The following is a 19350-nucleotide window of genomic DNA, read 5'->3' as shown; positions in this document are numbered from 1 at the left end:
AGAGGTCACTGCAAGCTCAGCATGCCAGTGCATGGCTGTAACCTTGCGCCTTGGGAGACTGAGGCAAGAGAATCAGGTTTAGGATAACCTGGACTGTACAGGGAGCAGAATCAAGGGGAGGCTGAGAAGCTTAGTGAGAGAGACTCTGACACAAAATAATCATTTAAAAAAGGCTGGGGATGTAGCTCAGTGGAAAGGGGTTTCCTAGTATATAAAAACTAGGTCTAATTCCTGGTACTGAAAAACAACAGCAACAACAACAAAAAAAAACCAATACAACTTAACGATCTGTAGCACAGTGAGCTCCCCACATTAAGGACGGCATTATAAGAGGAGGTGGTATTTTCTTATCCAACAAATGAATAGGCCAGGCTCTATACTAGTTATCAGTATACAGGGGATCTGACAAACTTCTGCCAATAGTGCAGCTGATGTTGGAGTGCTAATGTTGGAGTGAAGTTACTTCCATACACTAAGAAGTGCTTTATGAATATGTATAATGGAGCAGTGGCCCAGGGGACAACTGGTTGTGGTGAGGTGAGAATCAGTGTTCTTTAAATGGGTCCTGAATGATGGGACAATGGGCACAGCTCTGAGATCTGGAAGACCAAGGCAAACTGAAACTAGTAGCAAGTGCTAGAAACTTGGAGACAAAATAGAACCTGATATGTTTGTACAGAGAAAGGGGCAGCAATTTAAGAGCACTGAGAACAGGAGTCAGATTTAAGAAGTGGGTAAAGACCAGGTCATGCTGAGCACTGCAGAAGATCAGATAGAAGTTTGACTTTACTATGGGATTATAATGAGAAGCCACCACAAGGGTTTAAGACAGATAAGAAAGGATGAGTGTAATGGTTTGTATATGCTTAGCCCAGGAAGTAGCAGTATTAGAAGGTGTGGCCTTGTTGGAGAAGGTGTGTCATTGTGGGTGTGGGCTTTAAGACCATTATCCTAACTGCCTGGAAGCCAGTATTCAGCTAGCAGCCTTCAGATGAAGATGTGGAACTCTCCATTCCTGCCTGGATGATTATGGACTGAACCTCTGAACCTGTAAGCAAGTTCCAATTAAATGTTGTCCTTTACAAGACTTGCCTTGGTCATGGTGTCTGGTCACAACAGTAAAACTCTAACTAAGGAGTTGGTACCAAAAGTTGGAATTGGGTATTGCTGTGACCACACTTTTGTTTGGAAGAATATAGATTTGGGGACTTTGGATTTGGAAAGCAGTGGAATGCTTTAAAGAGGGCTAAATGGTCTATCCTAGTAGGAATATGGAAAACATTGCTACTGAGAGTGACATGACCAAAGAGGTTTTAGTGGAGAAATACAATGTGGCCTAGAGACTATTTTTATGGCATTTTGGTAAAGAAAGTGGCTACTTTTTGCCCTTGTTTGAAGAGTCTGCCTGAAGCTAAAGTGAACAAGCTAAAATTAATTGCATTGATAAAGAAAGTCTCAGAAACACCCATCATAGATATTCTTCTCTGGGTAAGTCTCATGAAGAGCATTTTAAACAAGCATAACAAGATGAGAAAGGAAAAAATATAAAATATATGGTTCGAGTATCAAAGGGGCACCAGGGAGTGAAATGGAGTTGAATCCTGTGTTTCAGGATATTAAATTGAATTAAAGGAGTAGTGACCTTGGGCCAAGATCCCACCCAGCTAAGCTTAGATCCAGGCTTGGTAGTATAAACCTTCACTCCCAGGAGGCAAAGACAAGCAGATCTCTGAATTCACTGGGTGATTATGGGGCAGCTCTTAAAGCTGATGGGCTTTGTCAGTGGTTTGGGTGCAAATGTGAAATAAGGTGAATAAGCATAGGGAGAGACAAGGGGGCAGGGGGCTCGAGAGTCCCTGTGCGCCTTGGCTCGCTGTGACACTGAGGAGCGTCACATCTTACAGCTGGGTACAACTGTGAAGCACTGAAAGAAATTATTTACTGCTCAATCGGCAGAGCTTGCTTCCTTCCTTCCTTCCTTCCTTCCTTCCTCCCTTCCTTCCTTTCACTTATTTTCTCTTTATTTCTCTTCTAAGTTTGTTTCTAGGGGCTGATTTTTCTCCTGGCTTTGGGTCTCATTTTCTGCTTCTGATATCAATATATGTATGTTTAGAGCTTTGGAACACATGAGATCAGCTAGGAAGGCAGAAAAGGTACACACTCTAGGACATTCATCCCAGCTGAGAGGCCTGGGAGGGGAGAAACCAGATAAAGAGGCCCTGGATTCAGTAAGATAAAGTTCACGGTCACCTTAATATAGCTAAGTGCAGCTCACTGAAAAGTAAACAGAGTGAGAATGAGCTGTTTTTAACAACTGACAAGTGTTACACAAAAGGTATACACCTGAGGCACATGCCTGTAACCCCAGCATTCAGAGCTTTGGATCAGAGCACCACAAATTTGGGGCAGTGTGTGGTGAGCCCTGGCCTCAAACTAAAAGGTAAACCAAAAAGTTGAGCTGAGGTTGTGCTCTACTCTATGTTACTCCATATTGTGTAAGACAGCTGGTTTTCCTGGTGTGTTCTGCCCTAGGAACTGTTTTACATGCAGCTTTGACTCCAACCTTTCCTTAACATGGGAGGAAACTTCCTGGTGCATCTCTGCTGTTCTCATTGTCCAGTCTTATTTTACAGACACTTAGGCTGGGTCCAGGCCCATGAATAGTGTAGTAATAGACACAGATTTGTATCTTTGTAGTAGGATATAGAATCCTTTAGGTGTGTAGTGTACCTGAGTCATATGGTGGCTTTATTTTCAATTAAAAAAATATTTAGGGCTATTATTATTGTATGGAATAAAACAAAATTTCAAAATGGTTTAATTTGCATTTTCCTAATGACAAAAACTCATATATAAGGCTGGGATGGTGGTCCATTGCCAGGAGCCATTCTCAGATCTCAAAACCCCCTCCTCTCAGCCATTTCTAGCCTGATTTCTCTAGCCTGCTTTTAGAAGGAAATGTACTAGTTTAAAGATTAGCCAAGTAAGCTGGATAGTCAGTGCACACAGAGCTCACCCGAGTGGGCTAGAATAAACGAAGCTAACCTGTGGTTAGGCTACTATAGCAACTCCTTTCCACTTCACCTCCTCATGATCAAATTATGATGCCAAGTTCCTACAGCACTTGTCAACTCTTCCCTGAGATTCTGAGAGACAATTCTGAGAAACTGTTCCTGAGAAATGATGCTAGTCCCCTGAGATTATTCCCTGAATACAATGACTTTCCCCCTTTACCCCTCCCTATACCTGATTGCTTCCCTTTAAATTGCCTTGTGTAAAAAATAAAAATTGACAGCTTGATCAGAATACTGTCTTGCTGTCCATCTCTCGTGTCTCTTGTCTCTCGCCTTCTCCTAGGTGGTCCAGGGACCCTGTTGATTGTCCTGTGTGTCGGGACAGTCCATCATCCCATTAATTCCAGCACTCATGAGGTAGAGGCATGTAGTCTCTGTGAATTTGAGGCCAGTTGTGTCTACTAGTGAGTCCAGACTAGCTAGGGCTACATAGTGAGAACCTGTATAAAAGAAAAACAAAAAAGAGCAAACAAACATTGTATTGGCCAGTTTTGTGTGTCAACTTGACACAAGCTGGAGTTATCACAGAAAGGAGCCCATGAGATCCAGCTGTAAGACATCTTCTCAATTAGTGATCAAGGCGGGAAGGCCCAGCCTGGGCTGGTAGTCCTGGGTTCAATAAGAAAAGCAGAGCAAGCCAGGGCTACACAGAGAAACTCTGTCTCGAAAACAACAACAACAAAAACAAAAAGACAGGAAGTAATAATCATATTCCTTAATATCTCTTAACATCAATGGACTCAATTCCCCAATAAAAAGACATAGACTAACAGACTGGATATGAAAACAGGACCTTACATTTTGCTGCATATAGGAAACACACCTCAATGTCAAAGACGAACACTACCTTAGAGTAAAAGACTGGAAGACAATTTTACAAGCAAGTATCTTGCTGTAACTCTAACCAAACAAGTGAAAGATCTGTATAACAAGAACTTCACGTCTCTGAAGAAGGAAATCAAAGAAGACTTCAGAAAATGGAAAAATCTTCCATGCTCATGGATTGGCAGGATTACTATAGTAAAAATAGCCATCTTGCCAAAAGCAATATACAGATTGAATGCAATCCCCATTAAAATCCCAACTCAGTTCTTCATAGAGTTAGAAAGAGCAATTCTCAAATTAATCTGGAATAACAAAAAATCCAGGATAGCTAAAACATTTCTCAACAGATAAAATTCCATTCTTATCTCCTTGTACTAAGCTCAACTCCAAGTGGATCAAGGACCTCCACATAAAACCAGACACACTGAAACTAATAGAAAAGAAACTGGGGAAGACCCTTGAGGACGTGGGCACGGGGGTGAGGGGGTAGGGGGTGGGGAGGGGGGGAAGTTCCTCATAAGGTTACAGAGTTTCTGTAAGGCAAAGGACACCATCAAGAGGACAGATCGGCAACCAACAAATTGGGAAAAGATCTTCACCAATCCTACATCAGATAGAGGGCTAATATCCAATATATATAAAGAACTCAAGAAGTTAGACTCCAGAAAACCGAACAACCCTATTAAAAAATGGGGTACAGAGTTAAACAAAGAATTCTCACCTGAAGAACTTCGGATGGCGGAGAAGCATCTTAAAAAATGCTCAACTTCATTAGTCATTAGGGAAATGCAAATCAAAACAACCCTAAGATTTCATCTTACACCAGTCAGAATGGCTAAGATTAAAAATTCAGGAGACAGCAGGTGTTGGAGAGGGTGCGGAGAAAGAGGAACACTCCTCCACTGCTGGTGGGGTTGCAAATTGGTACAACCACTCTGGAAAGCAGTCTGGCGGTTCCTCCGAAAACTGGGCACCTCACTTCCAGAAGATCCTGCTATACCACTCCTGGGCATATACCCAGAGGATTCCCCACCATGTAATAAGGGGGGGAAGTTCCTGAACAGAACACCAATAGCTTATGCTCTAAGACCGAGAATTGAACAATACTCAATGATAACTTGGCCAAAGAAGAAATAAAGTAAGAAATCAAAGACTTTTTAGAATGTAATGAAAATGAAGGCACAACATACCCAAATCTATGGGACACAATGAAAGCAGTGCTAAGAGGAAAACTCATATCCCTGAGTGCCTTCAAAAAGAAATGGGAGAGAGCATACACTAGCAGCTTAACGGCACTAGTGAAAGCTCTGGAACAAAAAGAAGCTAATTTACCCAGGAGAAGTAGAAGACAGGAAATCATCAAACTCAGGGCTGACATCAGTCAAGTGGAAACAAAGAGAACCATACAAAGAATCAACAAAACCAGGAGCTGGTTCTTTGAGAAAATCAACAAGATAGATAAACCCTTAGCCAGACTAACCAAAGGGCACAGAGACAGGCTCCAAATTAACAAAATTAGAAATGAAAAGGGAGATAAAACAACAGAGACTTAAAGAAAAAAACCCACATGGTCATTTCATTAGATGCTGAAAAAGCATTTGACAAAATTCAGCATCCTTTCATGCTAAAAGTCTTGGAAAGAACAGGAATTCAAGGCCCATACCTAAACATAGTAAAAGCAATATACAGCAAGTTGGTAGCCAACATAAAACTAAATGGAGAGAAACTTGAAGGAATCCCACTAAAATCAGGGACTAGCCAAGGCTTTCCCCTTTCTCCATATCTTTTCAATATAGTACTTGAGGTACTAGCTAGAGCAATTAGACAACATAAGGAGGTTAAAGGGATACAAATTGGAAAGGAAGAGGTCAAACTATCACTATTTGCAGATAATATGATAGTATACTTAAGTGACCCGAAAAATCTCCACCAGAGAAGTCCTACAGCTGATAAACAACTTCAGCAAAGTGGCTGGTTATAAAATCAACTCAAGCAAATGAGCAGCCTTCCTATACTCAAAGGATAAGTAGGCTGAGAAACAAATTAGGGAAATAACACCCTTCACAATAGCCACAAACAATATACAGTATCTTGGTGTGACTTTAACCAAACAAGTGAAAGATCTGTATGACAAGAACTTCATGTCTCTGAGGAAGAAAATTGAAGAAGACCTCAAAAAATGGAAAAATCTTCCATGCTCTTGGATTGGCAGGATTAATATAGTTAAAATGGCCACCTTGCCAAAAGTAATATACAGATTCAACACAATCCCCATCAAAATCCCAAGTCAGCTCTTCATAGAGTTAGAAAGAGCAATTCTCAAATTCATCTGGAATAACAAAAAACCCAAGATAGCTAAAACTATTTTCAACAGTAAAAGAACTTCTGGGGGAATCAGTATCCAGGACCTCAAGCAGTACTATAGAGCAATAGTGTTAAAAACTGCATGGTATTGGTACAGTGACAGGCAGGTGGATCAATGGAATAGGATTGAAGACCCAGAAATGAACCCACACACCTATGGTCACTTGTTCTTCGACAAAGGAGCTGAAAACATAAATTGGGAAAAAAGATAGCCTTTTCAACAAATGGTGTTGGTTCAATTGGAGGTCTGCATGCAGAAGAATGCAAATTGATCCATTCTTATCTCCTTGTACTAAGTTCCACTCCAAGTAGATCAAGGACCTCCACATAAAACCAGACACACTGAAAGTAATAGAAAAGAAACTGGGGAAGACCCTTGAGGACATGGGCACAGGGGGAAAGTTCCTGAACAGAACACCAATAGCTTATGCTCTAAGATCAAGAATTGACAAATGGGACCTCATAAAATTACAAAGTTTCTGTAAGGCCAAAACAACAACCAACAAATTGGGAAAAGATCTTCACCAACCCTATATCCGACAGAGGTCTAATTTCCAATATATATAAAGAACTCAAGAAGTTAGACCCCAGAAAACCAAATAACCCTATTAAAAATGGGGTACAAAGCTAAACAAAGACTTTTCACCTGAAGAACTTTGGACGGCTTAGAAACACCTTAAGAAATGTTCAACATCATTAATCATCAAAACAAAACAACCCTGAGATTTTACCTCACAGCAGTCAGAATGGCTAAGATTAAAAACTCTGGAGATAGCAGGTATTGGCGAGGATGTAGAGAAAGAGGAATACTCCTCCACTGCTGGTAGTATTGCAAGCTGGTACAACCACTCTGGAAATCAGTCTGGTGGTTCCTCAGAAAACTGGCCATGACATTTCCAGAGGACCCTGCTATACCACTTCTGGGAATATACACAGAGGATTCCCCGGCATGCAATAGGGACACATGCTCCACTATGTTCATAGCAGCCTTATTTATAATAGCCAGAAGCTGGAAAGAACCCAGATGTCCCTCAATGGAGGAATGGATACAGAAAATGTGGTATATTTACACAATGGAATACTACTCAGCAATTAAAAACAATGAATTCATGAAAATCTTAGGCAAATGGTTGGAACTGGAAAATATCATCCTAAGTGAGGTAACCCAATCACCAAATAACACACATGGAATGCAGTCACTGATAAGTGGATATTAGTCCAGAAGCTCTGAATACCCAAGACACAACCCACATATCAAATCATTCCCAAGAAAATGGAAGGAGAGGGCCCTGGTCCTGGAAAGGCTTGATGTAGCATTGTAGGGGATTGCCAGGACAGAGGAGTGGGAAGGGGTTAATTGGGGAACTGGCTGAGGGAAGAGGACTTGTGGGACTTAGGGGCAGAGGGGATACGGGAAAGGGAAAATCATTTGGAATATAAACAAAGAATATAGAAAATAATAAATGAGATTAGTTCGATCTTCTTATATTTGTTGAGGTCTGTCTTGTGACCAATTATATGGTCGATTTTGGAGAAGGTACCATGAGGTGCTGAGAAAAAGGTATATTCTTTTGCTTTAGGATAGAATGTACTATATATATATATATCTGTTAAATCTAATTGGTCCAAAGCTTCAATTAGTTTCATTGTGTCCCTGTTTAGTTTCTGTTTTCCTGATTGGTCCATTAAGGAAAGTGCAGTGTTGAAGTCACCCACAGTTATTGTATTAGGTGCAATGCATGCTTTGAGCTTTAGTAAAGTTTCATTTAGGAATGAGGGCACCCTTACATTTGGAGCATATCATCCTTAGTGAGGTAACCCAATCACAAAAGAATACACATGGAATGCAATCTCTGATAAGTGGATATTAATTAGCCCAGAATCCCTGAATACCCAAGGCACAAATTGCATAACAAATGACTCCCATGAAGAAGTATGGAGAGGGTCCTGATCCTGGAAAGGATTGATCTATCATGGGAAAGGAATATAAGGACAGAGAAAAAGGAGGGAGGTGATTGGAGAATGGATGGAGAGAAGAAGGTTTATGGGACATATGGGGAGGGGGGATCTGGGAAAGGGGAAATCATTTGGAATGTAAACAAAGAATATAGAAAATAAAAAATTTAAAAAAAGAAAATAATAAATGAATAAATAAATAAATATTAAAAAAATGTTAAAAAGTAGCAGAGGAGACAGATGGCCTACAAAATGGAAGAAAATCTTTGCCCTAGGAATCGATATCTCAAATATATAAAGAATTACAAAAATTAAGCACCAAAGACCCAAAATTGCCAATCAATAAATGGGCTAATGAAATGAACAGAGAAGTTCTCAAAAAAGAAAATGAAAGGCCAATAATGGTTTTGCTACATAGCTCTGGCTGACCTGGAAATTGGTTTGTAGCTCTAGCTGACTTTGAACTCATAACAGTCCTACTTTAGCCTCTCATGTCTTGGGACTACAGGCACATATCACAATGTCCAGTTTACCTTCCTTGATCTCAAACTTAATCTGCTTCCCTGCCTCACTATTCTGTAACTCCATCAATGTACTTCCAGGAAAGGAGAGGAGAAGCCTGATTTACCAAGAATCCAGTCTGTTCTAGCTAAGTGTACAAGGTACACAAACATGCACAGGGGTTTCAGTACTTGCTAGAGGAAAGGACAGCAGCAGTCTGCACACTTCCCTGGAGAAGATGTCTTTACATTGTTTTGACTAGACCTAGCTAGCATCTACCTATACCACCTGTATATTCTGTGTAAGGGCCGTGAGCTAGCACACCACTACACCTATTGTTTTGGAGACAGGGTTTCTCTGTGTAGCCCTGGCTGTCCTGGAACTCACTCTGTAGAACAGGTTGGCCTTGAACTCAGAAATCTGCCTGCCTCTGCCTCCCGAGTGCTGGGATTAAAGGTGTGCACCACCACTGCCTGGCACCTATTGTGTTTTCATGTCCTATTTTGAGGGGCTACTGGTCAGCTAGTGAGTCTCTGAGTTAACCTCCTGCCTAACACTCTAAACTTTAAAAATCTTGGGGGGGTGGTGGTGACTTGCCTGGCTATTTACTCCTGGGTGAGAATGTTGCTATAGTACGACCAGGGACCTCCATTGCCTCTGGAAAGCCCAACACAGGGGTACTCTTGAAAACCCTGTTTAACATGTATTGCATGTATATAAATGTGTGTGTGTGTGTGTGTGTGTGTGTGTGCCAATAGCAACATATGGAAGTCACAGGACAATTTGCAGGAGATGGTTCCTTTCTTCCATCATATGGGCTCCAGGTATCAAACTCATGCTTTCAGGCTTCCTAGCAAGTGACTTTACCCATTGAGCCATCTCACCAGCCCTCCAAAGTGTCCTATAGAAGGAGGTAGTCACATTAGTGAAGGCTTCGCATTCCTTCCCAGCATCATTTGCTGCTTTAGTGTAGAATCTTATCTCTAGTCAAAGCTGACCATGTCACAGCACCAGATATTACAGGCAAGTCTCCATTTTCCTCCAGTGTCAAACACAGCAATGGTCTGTGTTCTTGTGCTCCAAAATGAAAGTAACCTACACAGGACACACAAGTAGTCAAAAGTTGAAGTAACACAAGCAAAGAAGCAGGAATGCATTCTTCAGACATCGGGCAGGGCTGAGCACTGAACAGCTAATGTGGCGTCTTAACCACTAATTGCCTTATAGCAGTAAGGCCCAGCTGTCAACAGCTTCACATTCAAGATGCTTGAATTTGTACCCAAACTACTGCTTCATCTTTCTCTTCCACTATTTACCTTTATGCGAACTGGTATCTACGTGGCCCACATTTTCATCATCTATGCTACATTTAATGTCACTTCTAAAAGTGATAACAGAAAATGTAGTACATTTACATAATGGAGTACTACTCAGCTATTAAAAACAATGAATTCATGAAATTCTTAGCCAAATGGATGGAGCTAGAAACTACCATCCTAAGTGCGGTAATCCAATCACAAAAGAACACGGTACATACTCACTGATAAGTGGATATTAGCCCAAAAACTCTGAATACCCAAGATAGAACTCACAGACCACATGAAGCTCAAGATGAAGGAAGACCAAAGTGTGGATACTTTGATCTTTACTGGAAAGTGGATCAAAACACCCACGGCTCATAGCCAACCAATAGAATGAGCACAGGGTCCCCAATGGAGCAGCTAGAGAGGGGAACCAAGGAGCTGAAGAGGTTTGTAGCTCTGCAGGAGAAACAATAACATGTACCAACCAGTACCCCCAGAGCTCCCAGGGACTAAACCACCAACCAAAGAGTACACATGGAGGGACCCACAGCTACAGCTACATATGTAGCAGAGGATGGCCATTTCAGACATCAATGAGAGGAGAGGCCATTGGTCCTGTGAAGGCAAAATTCCCCAGAATAGGGGAATGGAAATCAGGAAATCGGGGAGGGGGGTAAGCAGGGGGAGGGGGTATGGGATAGGGGGTTTTCGATGGGGTAACGTGAAAAGGGTTAACATTTGAAATGTAAATAAAGCAAATATCTAATAAAAATTAAAAAATATATCTATATCTATCTAAACACACACACACACACACACACATACTTCTTTGGAAAAAAAAGTGATACCTTCCTCCATCTTAGATTCCTCCAAGGCTATCTCACTCATATCACTCATTATGGCCAGTAGAAATTCTCAAGGAAGTTTTCATGATCCCATAGACAAAAATACCTTACCCACCCCAACTCCTGTAATATTTTTGTTGATTTTACTCTCCAAAATAAACTATTGTTCCTTGTGCTATAATCCCCTTTTAAACATTCTATCGTCTTTGCCACTGCCACTGGAGCCATATTTATTTATGTCTTCTAAATAGGGGAGAGGCTTGTTGTGGTGGGTGTTGCTGTTTTTGCCATCAAGAAATTTGTTTTCCATTTATCCCTTAATTTATTTCTTCTGCTTTACATCCTGGTTGCAGCCCCTCCTTCCTCTCCTCCCTGTCCCACCTTCCTACCCCTTCCCCCATCTTCCCCTCCCATTCTCCTATGAGAAGGGAAGGCCAGGCGAGAAGGTTTTTTTTTTTCTTTAAAAACAAAACAAAACTGAATAAGGAGTGACACAGGCTGGGCAAGGTGCTTCGGTGGAAAAGGGACTGCGCTGTGTGAGCCTGGAGTCTGGGACCCTCCACGGGAGGACCAGCTCCTCAGAGTTGCTCTTTGATTTTTTTTTTTTTTTAAAGAAAAGAGTGAACACAAACAATAGGTAGATTTATTTAACAGTCCAAGGAAAATCTCCTGAAAATACATATTACATGAAGTCTCCTGCTGATAAATTCATTAAGACAATTGCTACAAAGAACACAAGCACATTATCTGGCTGATGCTGAAAATCAGCTCTGGGATCTGTGTGTCTCTCAGCTAAGAGCGACCCAAAGGCACATTATCCTTAGCTGCCCTCCTTCATTAGGTCCAAATGTGGAAGCTAGGGAGTGAGGCACTCCTGTGACTGACTTAACCCAGCTTCCTACACTGGGGACTCAGCCTCACATGGTACTTCACAGTAAAGAGCAGCACACTTCTAATGGGAGCTTGAGTCACTCCCACGAGAGGCTCCCAGTCTCCAAACATCTACAAGGATATCAAATTGAGCATGGCTAAATTAAACTAAATCTCATGGTATGTTGTTTTTTTTTTTTTTTAAACATTTCAGAATTGCCTTCCATCTGGGCATGGAAATGTAACCCTTTAATCCTTGTGCTTGGGAGCCAGAGGTAGGTAGATCTCTGTGGATTTGAGGCCAGCTTGGTCTATACAGAAGAGTTCCAGGCCAGCCAGGTCTATATAGTGAAGCCTTGTCTTAAACACAACAAAACACAGAATTGCCTTCTGTGTTCACAAAGATTGCCCAGGGTTAGGAGTCACTCTATCTATCTGCTGACCTCTTTAGGGTTACTCTGGTTCTGGAAACTTCAGAAATTAGATGGCTCTAGGGGCCGTCTAGTTTACCTCTCTACCCTGAGTCGTTTTTCCTCTATGTCCAGCCTGCTTAAACACTTGCAGTGAAAGAAGTCTCTCCAACAACTGTTCTATTTCCAGTCAGCTCTGTTTATAAACTCCTTTATGCATACACTTTCTCCTGACTCTTGTGAAACCCTGAAAGGCAAGGAAGGGTCAGGAGCAGGGTTTGCCTACTGTAGCTTTAGTTCTTTCCGCTGGCCAGCACTGGAGCAAATGAGCACTTGGCCCTTGAAGTGAGGCTCTGTTTGCCTTCTCCACGGTTGTCCTCCATCAGGAGTTAGTGTGGCCATGGAGTTGTGTGACGTTCCAGGGAGCTGAGCCCTAACATCTCGTCAATCCACATGCTCACTACATGGGCAGCCAACCAGACAACGTATGGATACTTTCCTGTTCCCTAGTGCTCACCATGAATACCTTAGCTTTCCTGTTTGTCTTAATTCTCAGATGCTCTCTACCCCATGTTACCCATCCTCAAGCCCCTCCAGGGATTTCTCTTCTCCAGCATGCCTCTCAGAGACTTTCAATAATTTCCCTTGTATTATCCTTCCTCTTTTAACTCGTGTCCAACAGTGGGCCAGATGGCTGGGATTATCCAAACACTAAGAAGATATGGTTCTGTAATCCCAGTTAAACAGATACATCCAACAGTAGAAGGCTGGATTACTGCCTCCCTTGTAAGTCCAAGATTCAAAACATGCTCACCTTAAGCTTTGTGAAAGATATTTTCACCCCAGTTATTGTAGCATGCCTTTCTGCTTACAAACATTCAGAATTACTTATCCACATGTTTCAACTCTTTAAACATTGTTTTTACTGTCCTATAAAAAGTACCCCCAAACACTACTCTTATGTACAAATTGATACAATCAATAATAACCTCAAGTTCAATTTTTCAACTTTTCTGTCTCACCTTTGTAGCAAAAATAGTTTCAGACCAGGTCAGAAGCAAATCAAGTTTGAATCCTAACCAAATGTCTTGAAGTTCTTTTTTTTTTTTTCTTCTTTGAGACAAGGACTCATGTAACTCAAGCTGGCCTAGAACTCGCCCAGGTGGCCATATCTTGGTCATCTTTCATCCACCTCCCACATTCTGGGCTTACAGATGTGTCCCAGCACACCTGGCAAACAATATCACTTTCCCCATTCTGACCAACTGGCGGTTGGACCTAGGGCACTGTGCATGCCAGGCAGGTCCTCTCTCACTGAGCTAGATGCATCCTCAGCCAAAGCAGATCTCAGGTTATAAGGTGTTTCTAGGAGGACGTCAGTTCCGTGCTTTAACAGAAGTCCTGAAAGCACAAACTGTGAGGGCACAGCACAGGGCAGGATGGGACAAGGCCCAGACTGCTTGCTGAGCCCTGCACCTCCGCTGAGATGAGGTGAGCACTTACCTGCAATAAAAGCTTTTATGTATTTCATGTCCGAGAAACACCACCTAAGAATGAAACAAAAACTGCTTTGTCAGTTAGCTGGCATCCTGATGTCACCACAATACCTACTGTTCACCACAGATTTAGTGTGCTGGACACGCTACGCAGTGCTTTACATAGGTTATCTTGCTTCTCACTAAAGTGGGGATTTTAAGTATTTTTTCTTAAAATTATGTGCCTGTGTTTGTGTGTGACTGTACTCAGATACAGGTGCCTGTGGGGGCCAGAAGGGGGCAGCAGATTCCCTGGAGATGGAGCTACAAGCTGGGGGCTTGAAACAGAACTTGGGTCTTCTGGAAGAGCGGGAAGGCACTTACCTGCTGAGCTCTCTCTCCAGACCCTCTCATTTTGTTTTTGAGACTTAGTTTCATTATGTTGCACCATGGCCCTGAACTCACAATCTTCTGCCTCAGACTGATGAATAGCTAGAACTACAGGCATATGAAGCACCCAGTTTGGGTTGAAATTAAAAAATGTCAAAAGCCCTGCATGCAGCCAAAATTAAACTAAACACAATAGTGGATTCAAGCCAGGCAGTGTGATGCACATCTTTAATCCCAGCACTTAGGAGGCAGAGGCAGGCTGACCTCTGTGACTTCAAGGCTAGCCTGGTCTACAGAGTGAGTTTTAGGACAGTCAGGACTGTACAAAGAAACCCTGTCTTTAAAAAACAAAACAAAACAAAATAAAAAACCAACCAACCAACCAATAAAATAGTGGATTCAGTATTATCTAATATCAAGTGATTCCAATGTATATTCAAAGCTGAGAACCATTAATAATGCTTCCTCATATGATATAAAAGGAACTCAACATCTAAATAATTTAAAAGTGATCAAAGTTCACTGAGCAAAAATCCAGGTGATTCCCCTAGTGAATGATTTAAAATCCCTGATGTCAGAAGTTAAGAATCCTGTAGAACTTTTCAATGACTTCTTGGTTTTCTCCCATTAAAAGTTAAAGTCATTATAATGGGTAACAGGCCCCTGGGGATTGAGGTTATCTTTCCCTTCATTCAGTCAGTTCATCTATACTTTGAGACCTTGGCTAGAGAAGGTATTTCAGCCAAGGAGCAATTCTGGCATGTAAGAAAGGACCTAATATAAAGTGGACATCCAGGATGGATCGATGCATGCTTCTCACTAAAATGGGAATTTTAAGTATTTTTATTTTAAAATTATGTGCCACATATTTCATATACCACAGCACAGAATCTTCACACTCATTCTTCAACAAAGGCACCAGCAGCCTCCGGCAGTTGAGACTGAACCCTATATTATTTCAACACAGGGAAAACTACAATATTTGGAAAGCATCCATAATGGTGATTTGTTCCCTGAGAAAATGTTGTTTTCTGTTTCCTCTCACATCCCCCAACTTTCCTGTCCTGGTCTGAGAAGCTGACTTCTGTGGACTATATTCCCCATACTCTCTTGACTCTAGACTGCTTGTTAGGTCTTACCAATGAAAAGTACTAGCTGGCATAGAGCACATGGGACACATTGGGGCATTTACTCCTCTTGTACTGTGTTCATGTTCCTGCAGTGGTCTTCACATTCAAGACCATAGCTCTTGTCTGAAGCCCCTCCTCCCAGAGCCATAGCCCTAGCTTGACTCTAGTATGAACAGAGTATGTATATGTTAACTGTCTTTCTTCAAGACTCTGACTGCTACATTAGGAAAATAATACATGGAGTCTGTAGAGTATGTACTGCTTGATTCCAAGCACCTACATCAGGCAGTTACCAACAGCCTGTAACTCCAGCTTCCGAGGGATCTGATGCCTCTGGCTTCAGTTGGCACTGGCACTCAAGTGCACATACCCAAAGACAGACCAATACACATAATTAACATGTAAACAGTCTTCTTAAAGAGGATAATAACAGGTGAATGCTTTCCTCCTTTGAATTTCCATTCAGGTTCCAGTAGCTGCAAGGGCTCCCTCCCTTCTTTCTTCTCCAATGTCTCCATCCTTCCCAGTCTGCCTGGTCTTCCATGAAGTCTCTGAGCATTCTACTATCAAACAGGGCAACTCTGTTGCTTGCTACTGCTGGGCTGAACCTAGTGTGACTTTAGTACTTGTTCTTAAGGGTTTCTGACTGTTGACCTTTTTCAACAGGGATGTTCTTGGAAGGCAATAAATTCATTATGTTAGCTAAGTTCAACTGGAAAAAACATTTGAGGTCACCTTATTTCACAGATGCAGATATTCAGGTTGACATTCAGAGTCTTTTTCATAGTTATATAGCAGCAGAGTTAAGTCTAAACTTAGATGCTTCCTACTACTTCAATATGCTGTTGAGTCTGCACTAAATAATTAAGAAGTAATTAATATGCTGATGACTACCCCTAAATTCATGACTTATTTGTCTCTTATTCAATGCTAGGGCCTGGACCTCGATGAATACCTGACATATAGTAATTGCTCAACAAATATAGTTTCCTTGAACTTGGGACTAAGCAAGACAAATTCCTTAAAAGTTACTTTATCAGAACAAAGGATCCTGCATAATACTTCTTTATTCACATAGAAAGAATGCATAGTTCTCAGAGTCCTTTTATGTATATGAGCCCATTTCACCCCTCTGAGTTAGATATGGAAGGAATTACCATTCCAAATAACAATTGCAGCAAACTGTTACACTAAAGGCCAGGATCCTGAACAGTATGTGTGAGAGCTGAGACCCACATTTTTATCTTCTGATTCCAGGTTCAATACATCTTTGCCATTTTATGTTGCTCTTTCAGCTTTGCCTTTCTGTTCCTGGGTCTGGGAAGACCATGCAGGGGTCAGTCAAAACATACTAAAGGAAGTGATTCTATCCTTTAAAAAACCCACTAGTTCAGACCTTCTTTTGTTTAAAGCTGTATCAAGGGGCTGGAGAAAGACATCTCTTTCAGAGGCACTGGGGTCCCGGCATCCACATGGCAGCTCCATCTGTCTCTAACTACAGTCCCAGGGGATCTGACGGCCTCCAAGGACACCAAGCACAATTTACAGGTGTGATCCTAGCAGCCAGGAGGCAGAGGCAGGAGGATCAGTACAAGTTCTAGGGCAGTGTGGTCTACACAGTGAGTTTTAAGCCAATTAGGGCTATACAGCAAGACCCTATCTCAAAGTAAAGAAACAATGTCTATCCTTGCAGTTCCTCCAATAGATAAACACCTACTTATTCACATTAGAAAGTCTGTTCGTGGTAGAGCGTTTAATTTTTGCTGCCAAGCAGGCATTGAAAGGAAAGAATGATAGCAAATGCCCAGGAATCTTAACAGTCTTGGGGAAATGAGCAAATTTCCTTAGTTACCAGGGATATGACACGGCTGAGAGACTTAGGGTTAACCTGCTTTATGGAATAAATAGACAAATGTGTGCCCTTTTGGAGTTACCTGGGGGAGGATAAAGGCTCTCTTTAGAAGTGTCTGGACAAAGACACCTCTGGGAGTGCCAGAGAAACCTGTATACGTGAGGAATACTGACAGAGTTCTCTTGGTGAGTGTTACAATAATTCTCAAAGTAGGAGGATGAGTAAGTACCCAGTAGTTCAAGTAATATAAGGACTCCAAGCAATGCTGTCAGAAAGAAAACCGTAACTTCTCCTCGGGCGCCCCCTACTTACCGTCGCCTCACAGCTTCCTACTCCAGCAACCTCCATCTTAACGCACCTTTCTGCGCAGGTGCCACAGAGCCACAGCTTCCGCCCAGAGCTGGACCCGCCCACCCACGCGCTGCCACGAGCCATCTCCAGCCACGCCCCTTTCTGCAGCCCTCACCCTAACCAGGATACTGCACCTGAAAAGTCTGGCTTCGAAGTAGTTGAGTCCTAAAATGAAACCCTCAGATCCTTCCCGGCAACTGCATGCTAATGAGGGGAGAATAACAATGGAGAGTGTTGCCAGAGTTGGTTGAGTCCCGGAGGTTTCCCAGAGGTGACAGACTAAAAGGTAGTGGAAAGGGTGGCAAGGACACAAGAATGTAAAAGGGCACTGAGGGTACAGTGCACATGTATGTAGGGGACTATAAAGGCAATAATCCAGTCAGCTGTGGGATTGTGTGTGGGGGTATGTGGAGGGTTTAAAAGCCATAGTGAGCACTGAGTAGCTTTTGGTTTTTTTCGACAGGATTTCTCTGTGTAGCCCTGGCTGTCCTGGAACTCACTTTGTAGACCAAGCTGGCCTCGAACTCAGAAATCCGCCTGCCTCTGCTTCCCAAGTGCTGGGATTAAAGGCCTGAGCCCCATCACCCCGGCCACTGAGTAGCTTTTAACTGAAGAGGAAGGAGGACAGACCCAGAGAGATGGCTTAGTGGTCAAAAGCACTTGTTCTTGCAGAGACCCTCCATATGGTGTCTCACAACCATCCACAACTCCAGGTCCAGGATCAGATGCCTCCTTTTGACCTCTGTAGGTACCAGGCACCCAGGTGGTACATCAGCATACACGCAGGCAAAACACTCATTCACACAAATACAAACACAACTTTAAAGTACTTTTTAAAAAGAGAGAGGGAGCAGGAACAAAGTCTGGAGTTTATCAGGGATGCAGAGGAAGGGAAATAAAAAATGAGGGACTAGGAGCTGGAGTCCCTGACAGGCAAACATATGAGAGAGGCTATGACTAATAAAGACTGTGAACTTCTAAGATGCCTGGCTGTTTCTTCACTCTCTTGACCTGAGACCAAGGCCTGGGACCTTAAAATAATAATAATAATTAATAATATCTTGTGGGCTTTTTTTTTTAAAACTCCTCCTGCCCGTGGGGACCCTGCTGATGGAGTGCCTCAGCAGCTTAGGACATGTTTACACAACAGTTGTGAGCCAACCAACTGTCCTGTCTTTCTTCAAACTCACCAAACCCTAAATTAGGAGAGGAAGACCCTTCACACTTTACTAGTTCCTACCCATCAAGGGGTAGGGACTTCTGGGCTTCTGCTTTGCAGGAGGGTCTTTCTCTGTGTCCCTGCTGAATGGGAATGTTTTCTGCCTTTTAATGAAAAGCTTTCTTCTGACTTCTGAATCTGCCCTTTTGCAATTTTGCTACCTGTCTGTCATGGTTGAGATTTTTTTCCTCCTGACGTGCAGTTCTTTAGCTGGCAGAGAAAATGGACCCAATCAAGCCCCTCAACAACTAGAGGTAGTGGACTAGAAAACAGGTAGGTTTACAGGGACATTACATTTTTCAACTGTAGCCTGGAACTGCTCTGTGGACCAAGCTGGCCTCAGATTCATAGAGATCCAAATGCCTATCTCCCAACTGTTGGTCTTAAAGCGTGAACCACCCTACCCAGCCCCTGGGCCCAATTTTGATGCAGAGGTGACAGAAAGTAGCTGCTTTAGGGGTGGGTAGGGGGGAGGAGAAGAAAGCTTTAAAATGACTTGGCAACTGACTAGAAAACATCTGTTTCGCAAGCAATGGAAATGGATCCAGTTTCCCGCTGCAGGTGCTGGCTACGGCAGGAAGGAGTATGTGAGGTCTGTATTTTCTGTGTCATCTTTTCTGATTCCATGAGGCCTCATTTTAACCTTTCTTTCTTTACCTTCCAAGTTTTGCTACCACAGCTTATCTGCCTTGAAAAGAACTGGGATGAAAACCTAACCTGGGCTGTCACAGCAGCCTCAGCGCCTTAGGCTATGTTCTGCATCTCTCCTCTTGCAGATGCCTCC

The 19350-nt window shown here is 42.4% G+C and overlaps 1 protein-coding gene and 1 long non-coding RNA gene across 2 annotated transcripts in view; one reads left to right on the top strand and one right to left on the bottom strand.

The window, feature by feature from the left end:
* LOC127680700 (phospholipid-transporting ATPase FetA) overlaps nucleotides 1-17346 on the bottom strand; it is a 108013-nt gene extending 90667 nt beyond the window's left edge. The window contains exons 1-2 of the mRNA XM_052176337.1: nucleotides 17309-17346; nucleotides 13653-13696 (exon numbers count right to left, since the gene is read on the bottom strand). The gene's annotated coding sequence lies outside the window, so the exon portion shown is untranslated. The remainder of the gene's footprint in view (nucleotides 1-13652; nucleotides 13697-17308) is intronic.
* Nucleotides 987-18301, top strand: LOC127680701 (uncharacterized). Its single transcript, XR_007977003.1, has 3 exons — nucleotides 987-1050; nucleotides 17367-17633; nucleotides 17811-18301. It is a non-coding gene; the product is annotated as an uncharacterized LOC127680701 (long non-coding RNA).
* The last annotated feature ends 1049 nt before the right edge of the window (nucleotides 18302-19350 follow it).

The sequence above is a fragment of the Apodemus sylvaticus genome, chromosome 3 (assembly GCF_947179515.1).
Source record: "Apodemus sylvaticus chromosome 3, mApoSyl1.1, whole genome shotgun sequence".
NCBI classification, from domain to species: Eukaryota; Metazoa; Chordata; class Mammalia; order Rodentia; family Muridae; genus Apodemus; species Apodemus sylvaticus.
The sequence above is the reverse complement of the archived record's forward strand: the minus strand, read 5'-3'. Positions and strand labels throughout refer to the sequence as shown.